Source organism: Formica exsecta, unplaced genomic scaffold, assembly GCF_003651465.1.
Source record: "Formica exsecta isolate Colony F162 unplaced genomic scaffold, ASM365146v1 scaffold17, whole genome shotgun sequence".
Taxonomy (NCBI): domain Eukaryota; kingdom Metazoa; phylum Arthropoda; class Insecta; order Hymenoptera; family Formicidae; genus Formica; species Formica exsecta.
In genome coordinates, this window is record NW_021849015.1 from 683,430 (window position 1) to 695,226 (window position 11,797).

Consider the following 11,797-nt stretch of genomic DNA (forward strand, 5'->3'; position numbering starts at 1 on the left):
CATGTGGGACAGAAGTGGCAAAGTAACACAGAGAGAGATTGGAATTCTTTTGATACAATACATTTATCGAGTATGAAATTCTGATGAAAAGTCAATCAATTCGGGTGCCGATTTTTTTGCCATGTTGCAAAAGACATCACGCAAAGTTTTTACTATCTTATAATCTACAACTGATTTAATTTTGATACACTTAAAAACGACATTACACAACATTTCGTGGCAAAAAATTGATATCTACGTTGTATTAAGCAATTTATCTTATAATGATATACAACTTTAATATGCATGTTTTTTACATAGTACTCAACTTGTCACTTTATTAGCATAATAATTTGCGGCCATAAGGATTAGAGTAACATCTTTGAAATGTCTCATATTACTGCAAACCGCAGCTGGAAAAGTGCAAGCAATTCATTATTTCACCAAATGCCAGCACGAAATTCATTTTGCTGCGGCATGTTGTTTCTCTCACCCAAGTCATATTAATATACCACATAATACATCAAGTAAGTAGAATGAAGCAAACGCCTCGGCGGTTGGGACCGCATCAAATGCGGCAAGTCTGAATATTCTCACTGGATAAACTTGCTTCTCAGTAAATTTCAACGTGGCAGAAACTACGCGTTACTCCTTATCGTTCTCTCTCGTACCGTTGCGTGGAAATCCGGCTTATACAGCAATTAAAGTGGCATCGGCGTCACAGATTTAACGTTCGCGACGAGACAATGGATAGAGACCGAGCATCGCGAGAGTTGAAGAGCGACGAAGGAAGGGAATGTCGACGGGAAGACGTTCGAAATAGTGTCTGTGAAGTTGGCACGACGTTTTACGAATTTCAAGAAAAAACTAAGAGTTCTAATAGCAGAAATACTCGTCGAAGACGCCGTTGTCATTGCCCATCCCGGGATTTACGCACCTTGGTCGTAGACCTTACTCGAGCTCGGTTACGTTGCATAACGACGGAGATTTCTCGGCTCCGCGGCGCTCATTGCCGCCGCGTGTGTCAATTCTCAATAATACTCGTCGCCAGGTCCCCTTCGAGCTCATCCCACTTATCGCGCGAAAGGTTACGCCGGCTGTATGTTAGATTTACGGTGACGATACAGTGGCGTGTCTCCGTGTACGTAGGATCGGTCGTAATACCATCGATTTATTCTTGCTGGAGAAGCTGCAAGATTTCTATTCTAGGCATGCGTCTTTTAACGATCTCTACACGCCACTGAATAACAAGTATGAATAAATATAATTAACGCCGAGTTAGAGGATTCTGAATTTTGAAACGGAATTTCCTTCTTTTCTGGAAGCGTAACTTTCCAAAGAATTAATTAAAAATGATAGTTATTTATATCGAGTTCTCTATTCTGAATTCACGATCTTTATTTTCTCTTTGATCTACGATTCAACAGAACGTGCTTGTCATAAATTCATCTGAAAATAATTGCTTGCAATTTTATGTTACATATGTAAATATAATTCGCCCATAACATGTGTAATTTACGATAAATGCCGATAATAGTGCATAGTTTTGCGTGTAGATGCAACGTTAGTTTTGCGTTCACGATGATCATGTACCATCGCGTGTATTCTTTCTTTGCAAGCCGGTTGACAGCCGGTTGCTAAGCAAGTTCCCAGCCAATGAAATATGATGCTAAGAATGATTACATTATTTATATATAAGACTCTGGATAAATAAATCATAAATTTTACAGATAAAATAGAAGAATAATTCCAAGAAATGATGCATTCTTTGCAAGATGCATTCTTGAATTTTTGCACGGTGATGCACGCACGTCAGAAAGATCTGTAACTAACGCACACGCCTCAATGATCTTTAGTACTTACGAAATATCAGTGATGCCGGCGGTAATACGAGAAGAAAGAGAAAGAACCAACAGGCCGTCCTCCTTCATTAATTGCTGCTACTCGCGAGCACGCGTTACGCTTTATATACGAATACGAATTATGCAAGTTTTTCCGCGATTTGCATTCGACGCTTTATGCGTAATAACGGTCTAATCCGTGTCATATGCGTGGACAATTGCCCGCATGGTGTAACGTCAATTTTTACGAAACCTCCATGTGGTAAATAACGTGGAAGCTTGACACACAATGGACAGCGAGTAATGCGTCGAATTTGAGTAGCAAAATTCTATAGAGATGAAAAAAATTTCGATAAATAAATATTAAATGGTATTTTGCATACTATACGCGCAACGTGTAATTGGTAAAGGGTAGAAAAACATGAGAAATGCCTATCACGACTTTCTTCTTCTGCCTTTTGCTTCTCGGTCTTGCGCAGTCTATTATCCGCCATATGCAATTAAATTTGACATATCTGAGAACCAGCCGTTTACGCCGATCGATTGATCGATCGCTATTGACATTCCAGTCGTGTCCGCCTATCGGCGCACATTTCGAAAAATGAACATTTCTTCTCATCGATCATTTTCTATTACACTATGCTCTCATCCAAAAAAATTTCAAAAAACATTCAAAAAAGAGGGACACAAATGTTTCTTCGACCTTTTATCGCAACGTCACCGCACATTTTGTATGACTTTGCTTATCTTGGGCATGTCTTCAATTAGCGTTTGACAGTATAATCGCGGAAGAGAATGGTATCAATTGAAAGAAAAGTATTAAAAGGATTATTGTATTCTTGAAGTGTATTGTATTCAATTGAAGATGCGTTTCATCCCTGAGAGCGCAAAGTGCTTCGTTGCAATGCTTCTAATCGATCTCAAGGTTCTCGGGACACGAAGAGGTGAAGTAAAAGAGGCTGCAACAGACATTAAAAATCGTCGAGTACGACGTGATTGGATAATCTAACCATGGCATCTCGCCAAATAAACGACTTTCAGCCGTGGCCGGCCAGTAGAATCGTAACTTTTTATTATGCCACGGATTTGTACTCGTGTCAACGAAATAGCTCAGGGAGACAAAAGCGCGAAATTTATTTTTGATCGGTCTGCGTACGAAAAAATATACTATGCAGTGCATGGCAATGCAAAAGTTCGTATCAATTGCCAAATTAATATACAAATCTCATACATTGGATAACATATTTTTATTGCCAATCAAAAAGATATTCATTGTTTGACAATTAGCTAAGTTTAATACAGATCGATTTTTTGAAATATCTTTGAATGTTTGAAATAATGCGAAAAATGTTATCAATATTATAATCTTTGGGGTGGGAACATTATGACAAGATTCAACTACATTAGAATTCCAGACACTTATAATTGAATCAAATTAAGATAATTGTGTTATCTGAAATAATTAAAATATAAATTATATCATGAACTTTTACGTCTTTCAAATTGTGCTTTACTTTATTATTATACATTATTTATAAGTACATCGCAGAAACCGGCAACATTATTTTAAAAATAAGTAATTAAATCTAATTATAAATAAGTGTTGAAAGTTATTATTCTTAGGAGAAAATGTTTATACTTTGCAATTATATTAATCAGATATAATCAAATATAATAAAATATATCTTGTAATAGTAAAATAAAGCACGGCTTGGAAGAAGCAGAAGTCTATGACATAATTTATATATTTCTGAGAAATCATGACTAAGAAATGGATGTTTGGCATGTATATTGCTGCCTGTTTATAAATATCTGCATCACATTTTATGATGTTATTGCAACACTATCGGATTTGGAAATGAACCGCCGTATATACGAAAAGTTACCTGAAGACGGTCCTCGTATGATCGCGACTGTGCGTATCGAGAAAACATCGAAGTAACATTAAGCTGTGTCCGGGACTCGCCATTAACTGAATCTCGAAAGGCTTGTGCATGCGTGGAAAGAGTCATGTAAGTATGTGTGAACGGCGAGGGAATATGAGATCCTTCACACCCACGCTCTATTTTATCTGTTATTTATCGAACAGTATCTCTGGCGCCTATTACGCTATTTCTTTGCTCCTGAAAGGTACCGTAAATATTTTCTACACGTGACTTGCTACTCTTACGAAACGACATCAATTTTAACGGAGTTTATCTATTGTGTGAAATATTTAATACACAATTTATTTCGTCACTATCTTTATTGCATTTGTATGGAAATGACTGGAATCTAAACGAATATATAAAATGGAGATTTAACCATATGTTAATTACTTTTTTTGTCATATAACCGAAGAATGAAATGCGTTGAAAATTATTATTTGAAACATTCAACACATCGGTATTCATGAAGATGTTATCCTTGGTCATTTTAATACACCTTATAACGAAATAAGTAAATGATAACACATATGCATATTTTTAACTAACGTTGATATACGGGTGTAGATTATAGAATAATATTCTTCGATCATACGCGATATGCTATCTTAGTATTCTAAAGCATACGAGCATATGACTCAAGTTGAAGAATGAGACATACAAAGTGACCAATATCAAAGGAAACAGCTCAGAAGGGAGTATTGTGGGAGAGACAGTATCTGGGTCATTGCGGTAACAAAGAAACAGAGGAGGCTTTTCATTGCTATAGCGGCAATTAAATCGACAAAAACGCTGAAATTTTGCCCGCACACATTGCAACCCTGTCGCATTTTGCTAGTAATCATATGACAAACCGATAATTTTGTTCCAATGCATTTGCGTGCGCGCGCACAGATCGTGATGCATCTCCTTTGTGTGTCCGATAATGCCGAACCGTATTAATTTTAAAGCTATTAGACATTTCAGAGAAAGTATTTTTTTATATAGATGCACTATAAAAAAAATAACGAAGGACCGTAGAAAAAAAAATCTGACATAAATCATATAAATATTATAATAAGTAAAATTCGTAAATTCTTTTCATGATTGACATTATTATTCGCAGAATTTTACAGATGAATATATAAAAGAGAGAGAATATATCTCTTTGTATAAACATGTGTTTAGACTTAAATTTTATGTTTGCGAGATAATGTAAAAATATGATAAAAGGAAAATTAGAAATATTATATATAATTATAAATCGCAGTTTATGGAATCCAATCTTGATTTATCAGATCGCTGAATAATGGTGTTTTATGCTAATTGCCTCGTGAGTTTATCTATAAATGAAAGTATGCAAATAGTCCATTTAAGGTTTTATTGCAGTACGATAATTGGTATTACTTTTCTTTATTTTATTTCCTCACAGTTGGATAGCACTCTTTTTGCGATAAACTGAGGCAATAACGAACAAATCGATTTAACGAACCGTATAAGTATCACGCTGTAATTTTTTTCCATTTGTGGTTAATCTTATTCGTTCGAAATTATTAGTACACAGATAATAGACAGTGCTATAGCTTTCAGAGTCTCGCACTCTGAGTTGTCTAACGGCTCTGAAAAGGAAGGATATTAGTTAATACCAAGGCTATATTCCATCATAATATTTAATTGAAATACTTATATGTCGCCTTATTTCTAATTTTTCTTTTATCATATTTTTACATTATCTCGCAAACAGAAAAAATTTAAGTCTAAACACATGTTTATTCAAAAAGAGATATATTCTCTCTCTTTCATATATTTTCTTTATGTTTCTTTCATATATTCATCTGTAAAATTCTGCGAATAATAATGTCAGTCATGAAAAGAATTTACGAATTTTACTCATTATAATATTTATACGATTTATGTCAGGTTTTTCTTCTTTACGGTCTTTAGTTATTTTTTTCATAGTGCATCTGAAAAATGCAGTACATATAAAAGAATACTTTCTCTGAAATATCTCATAGCTTTAAAATTAGTACGGTTCGGCATTTTACCGGACACACAAAGGAAATTCCATCTTGATTTAATTTTGAAAAAATAAAACTGAATATCCAGTCCTTCTCGACACACCAATATCCTGCGGCGGATTGGAATAGTGGAGCGGTGTTATGGCAGTTACCGGAGCCAGCGAAGCGTGCACGCGACTTTTCCACAGTCACTTTCATAACATAAGCCACTTCCGAAAGTGAATCAACGTATCCGACGTTGAAAGAAGGTTACGCATACCTAATGCAATCTTGTTTATCACGCAGTATAGTTGAGGAATTTCTTTGTGCATATTTTTCGATATGCGGTTATATACTGAAGTTTTTAAAGACGATAATATATTTCCACTATGAATATTATTAATGATATGCCAGTGAAGGTAATAAAATTATGCGTTTGAAACGGCCACACTAATATTGAAGCTTTATGCTAATGGTATAAGCGTTTTCTTATCGATCGTTATAATTAAATAATGCAATCACTCATAGCCAGTTCAATTATAACATCTTATTATGGCTTTGGTTCATTACTCTGAGATTTTTTATTTTCCTAAAATTTATATAAATACAAACGGTAATGAATCACATAATTTTATAAATTAAATGTAAATTGATTTAATATATTTTAATAAGACAGTTATTGAAGTTGATACAATCTATTTGGTAACGAGAATATATATATATATACTGCACAAATGTTTAAAAATTATTGCTCTTACAATTAGTATTATATTAAGGAATAATAAAATTAAATTAATTTTAGTGAGCGACCAATACTAGCTGTGATTGCCAAACTAGTTGTGTTTTTTAATCCGTAATAAATTATATTACCAAATATAAAGTGGATTGAATTATAATGAAAAAATACTTTAATGATCTAACTTTCACATACTCATTAGCACGTGTTGCTACAAGGATAATGATAAAACATGTTTCGACGGTGCGTCATGGTTAATGAAATAAATCAGGAATTAAATTTTACTTGTGCTTTATCCTAACTTATTTCTTCGAGAAATCTATTTATTTCATTAGAAAGTCTATAATATTTTACATTAGAGTTGAAAATTTGATTTTATCATGATTTTATATGATCTTGCACACGATATTTATTATTATATACTGCACGATACTGCTATTTAGATACAGATAATTGCTTTACGTGTTCAATGTTATGATACTTGGTAATGGGTTTTACATAGTCAAGATTTCGGTCTCTTGTATTATCACGAGATGAGAAATATTTCGCAGAGATAATATAATTGTTAAAATCGTTGGCAACTTATGATTTCTTGAAAAATTAAAACAAAATATGTATCATTTATATTTATTTTACAGATAAATATCAGTTTGTAACAATCTATAACACATTTCTATATATGTATATAATTATTATAATCAGAAAAATTTACCATTGTTAAAGGTAACATATAATAAACATTACATTAACTTACAATATATATTTCTGTAATATATGTATATATTTAAAAATAATTTAATTCTTTTTCATGATTTCTTATGCAAATTTTACTGCTGTTTTATCGTGTAAAATAATGTTGAAAACATATATATAAATTGTGTTATATGAAATTACAATATTGACAAAGCAAATTTAGGCTCGGTTATAATAAAATTACGATAATCGTAACCACAATGATCCTAATACTTTGTAATGATCGTTGAAGAAAATAATCATTGAAATAGTATAACTCTCCATGGTGAATCCCGACAATGTCAATCAACGCTCAACGATGTTACGTGATTCGCATTGTTCTCAAGTGTCACGGACACTCATTGCGCAACGGCGTTTTGATGAGTGATTGACCCACAAGCACGTTCACTATAGTTTTTATAAACGTGTCAAAATAAGAGACACATTATATTCAAGCGCATTAGCTACGATTGAAATGCCTATATATAATAATTGCAACATTTTCCAAATTATTGCGTGAGGCATGTAAACTACTCTCGATTCGATTTAAATGTATTCCGATATCGCGGCAATCTATTCAAAGGGAACAATAGCTTACTATATTGTATAATAATTATTACGTATTTATTACCTTGATCTCTATTTTATTCGACAAAAATGCGATTAGAATTGCTCACGAATATTAATCAGAATAAACTAGCAACGTATTATTTTTATTCAGATATTTATGGTTTGAGAGTTATTTAAAAAAATTAAATTTTATTAATTATATTTTTAAAAGAGAAATATAAAATATTTCTTTCATTTTTATATATTTTAAATGTATGTTATATGAGTAATGAGCATCCAGAAAAAAAAAATACAATATTAATATTAATACAATATTAATACAATATTAAATTCTTATGCTTTTATAGTTTTCGCGCTTTGCTAAATTCTCAACATATTTAAATATCTATTATAGTTTCAATTGAGTCCGTTAAATCTTGCATAATAACAGGCATATAACGAGCGTAATACTCACCAACATTTCTATCAAGAATGATTCGACGTATCTCAAAGATCGTGTGGGATAAGATGCACCTATCGCACCTTCCTCCCAATTACTCCGTCGTGCGAGGAAACGATCTATTCAATAAGGCATCGGTTTCGATCGTCATTCAATTTCACTTTCCTCCCTCGCGGCAAACTACGAAACGCTCGAGTTATGACGAGACAAAAAGCGAACTAATGTGCAACTTCAGCTAGAACTCGATCGATGTTATTACATAATTTTATCCGAGACATAACGCGGGTACTCGGGTCGCACTCAATCACGCGGAGACATGCGGGTTTCGCCCGTATTTCGAAGACTGATCATCGCAGTGGCGATGCCAGGGTATTCAAAGATCGAAAACCGTCGAGTGTCGCCTCCCGCGAGGGATCGAGTGATCCGAGGAAGGCGCGTCTTGTTGCGAGCGTTGCGGGGAAAGGCGGGAAGCAGAACTGTCACGGAGAGGGGATCCAGGGCCCCCCGCGATCTTCATGGAAGGGGCAAAAGCATCCAAACCCCCCGAGTTCGCTGCTGGCAGGAGCTTGGGGAGAGGGCCCAAGTTGGTCCACGTGAAAGACAAAGCGAAACGAAAAAAACAAGAGGGAGAGAGGAAGAGAGAGAGAGAGAGAGAGAGACAGTATCGAAAAGAAGTAAGATAACGCGAGACGCGAATCCATGGTGAATCGCTCGCATTGTTGCGTGTCAGCGCGCGCGATAGTTATGGGCTTCAGGCACAAGAGGGAGAGAGGAAGAGAGAGAGAGAGAGAGACAGTATCGAAAAGAAGTAAGATAACGCGAGACGCGAATCCATGGTGAATCGCTCGCATTGTTGCGTGTCAGCGCGCGCGATAGTTATGGGCTTCAGGCAACCTTGTCCCAATACCGTGGCTCGTTTGCGCTCATCCAACGCGTGCCATCGTCGCGAAGCGATAGGACATGGCGAACGAGCGCAACATCGAACGCATATCCGATAAAATACGAGCATTGATAAGGCGGCGCCCGTCCGCCTCGTACGGAGTAAGACCCCTGCGGTCTCGACGGAATCGAGGAAGAAATCTTTCCGCGCTGCTATTATTGCACGCTTCGCTTTCGCGAACCGGAGGATGCGTCGCGCCGGGTATGCTATGTGGGTCATGGATGCAACCGAGAAGACGATGCTGCATTTTGGTCAGGTTTCCCCTCCCCCCTTCCTCCCACCCTTCCTTTCCGCGCGCACGCACGCACGCACGCACGCACACTCCCTCCCCTCTTTCACCATTGCTGTTAAGCAGGACCTTAATTTACATCGCGCTCGGAAAACTGGCGCGCACTTAATGAGAACGGACGATATATAATGCTGAAATTATATCGCTTGAAATGCGTTCGATAGCGGGCTCGCGGAGTTGGAGCTAACCGAGCCGTGCTCGGCGGATCGAGGGACGCGAGACAATTTATGAAAGAGATTAAAACACAATACGCGATTGAGAAATCGCGTACACAATACGAATCGAAAAGTCGAACTTTTTCCCCCCATTGACGCTTTATTCGGCCGTGTCTTTCTCATTTTTCTTCGACGTTCTTCTTCATCTCTCGATTAAGAGACGCTCTAATGCACAAGTCTAGACCACTATTCTTTACATAACAGACGCTTACTTTATACAAGTGACACAAGTAGATACTGCGGTTCCGTAGCAGAATTATGTAAATGCCTGTGAAAATCGTTGAAGGAGAGAGAGAGAGAGGGGTGGGAGGGAGTATTATAATAATTTGATTAGTAAATTCCGTTACTTTTTAAAACTTAAGTGTATTTAAAATTCTAACAATTAATATTCTTTTATATACCGTATTATATATAAAAGATAATCTTATCAGCTGTACGATGGTTAAATCATTGTTTCTTTTCATTAAAATATTTATTTTGTTAGAATAGTGGAAGCAAAGTTGAGAAAAATGAAAAAATAGTGCAATTGAATGACTATTGTGCATTTTGCTATATCTATATGTGTATCATAATAAAAAATGTAAGCTATGTTTAAATGTTTTTTTAATGGGAAGAAAAAAAAAAGTTTGTACCGGATGCAGAGAACTGTAAATGAGAGGCCTTTTACGAGGTAGTACTGCTAATTAGTTTTAATCATTACGTTATCTCAATACCTCGAAAAATCTCGTGTTCTCTTCTCCGTCTTTTATATTCGCACTGTAATTACTTTACTATATGATTATCATGTAAATACGATGACTCGCATATAACATCATGCACGTGATCCGGGCAATCGAACAGAGTGTGATCATCGATAAGTCGATATCTTGTGAGCAAATGCATGATTCCACGTCCGGTACATCCGGTTGTGATGGATCGTGATTATTGCGCGATTATATTAACGTTCGAAAATGCTTCTCTTTTTTTTTTTCGTATACACAAACGTTAGCGCGTCAGGCATGTAGGTCAAGGAGCTGTTTTGACGGCCTAGACGAAGTCGAGGATGCCGCTGCCCTTTTGACACGATGGTAGTCACGTGACATTACATCGATTGTGAATTCGGTTTTGATCGCGTATAGGAGACAAAGGGACACTTTGAGACACCGGCATTTCTCAAGTTTCCAGCGTTATTTAATACGCTTGATTTATCGCGACAAGCGATTATGCGTGCAGGCGCACACTATTCTCCGCTGACAATCTCCGCGTGCATTTATCGTTCCGACATTCTCTATTCGTTTGTGTCTCTAGACCTGGCTAGTTATAATATAGGCGAATTCGACGCGAATACAAATGAACATGCGCGTGACGTATTATCGCAATTAATTGAACGGCAGAGCGGACAATCTTCAATCGGTTAACCGCAAACAAAAGCAAAATCCGCAAATCTGCATGGAGACAATTAAGTAGAATGGCCATTGCGTAATGATATTATCGAGATAAGTTAATGCAACGCTGCTAGTTTCTTTGGCAAGTGATAAATGTATCGGAAATCATTGCTTTACATGTCCTGGATATTATATTAATATATAAATAAATAAATATATATATATATATATATATTTTAATGTAATATGTCCATAAATCGAAAATTGTAAAGCCAGGATTGTATTTTTAGTTTAAAAAATAATATATACAGGCAAATTTATATTATCTTCTTCAATTAATGTATCACAGAATTAATATTGCGTCGAAATATCTTTTAAGGATCTGGACTATTTGGTGTGCGTAGCTCTAATATCACACCATCTTTTTATATGTATGTCGTAACATGCAAGAGTTAGCAAATTTCGTTAATGTCTTACCTACTATCGTACGTTCGCTGCCGTCATTGATCAGTCGTTGGTTATGAGTCAAGAGTTTCTGGAAATTTTTTAAACCTGACATTGCATCGATTCTTTACGCTGTAATTTCGACAAAGAGAATGGATGGAGATTATCTTCCAGAGATTTTTTTTTTACACAAATGCTATTTACTTTATTTAGGTCAATGTCGACAAGAGCTATTTTAATGTCGTTTTCGATAGGAGTCGCGAGAACCCTTTTGTTGAGAAGAATGAAAATCATATCTCAATGATAATTGCTTCTCTTATTACATTTTGAGTGAATATTTGAATCTG

The 11,797-nt window shown here is 35.7% G+C and overlaps 1 protein-coding gene across 1 annotated transcript in view; it reads right to left on the reverse strand.

Annotated features, from left to right (window-relative positions):
- LOC115233280 overlaps positions 1-8,562 on the reverse strand; it is a 58,461-nt gene extending 49,899 nt beyond the window's left edge. The window contains exon 1 of the mRNA XM_029803597.1: positions 8,214-8,562. The gene's annotated coding sequence lies outside the window, so the exon portion shown is untranslated. The remainder of the gene's footprint in view (positions 1-8,213) is intronic.
- Between the last annotated feature and the right edge of the window lie 3,235 nt (positions 8,563-11,797).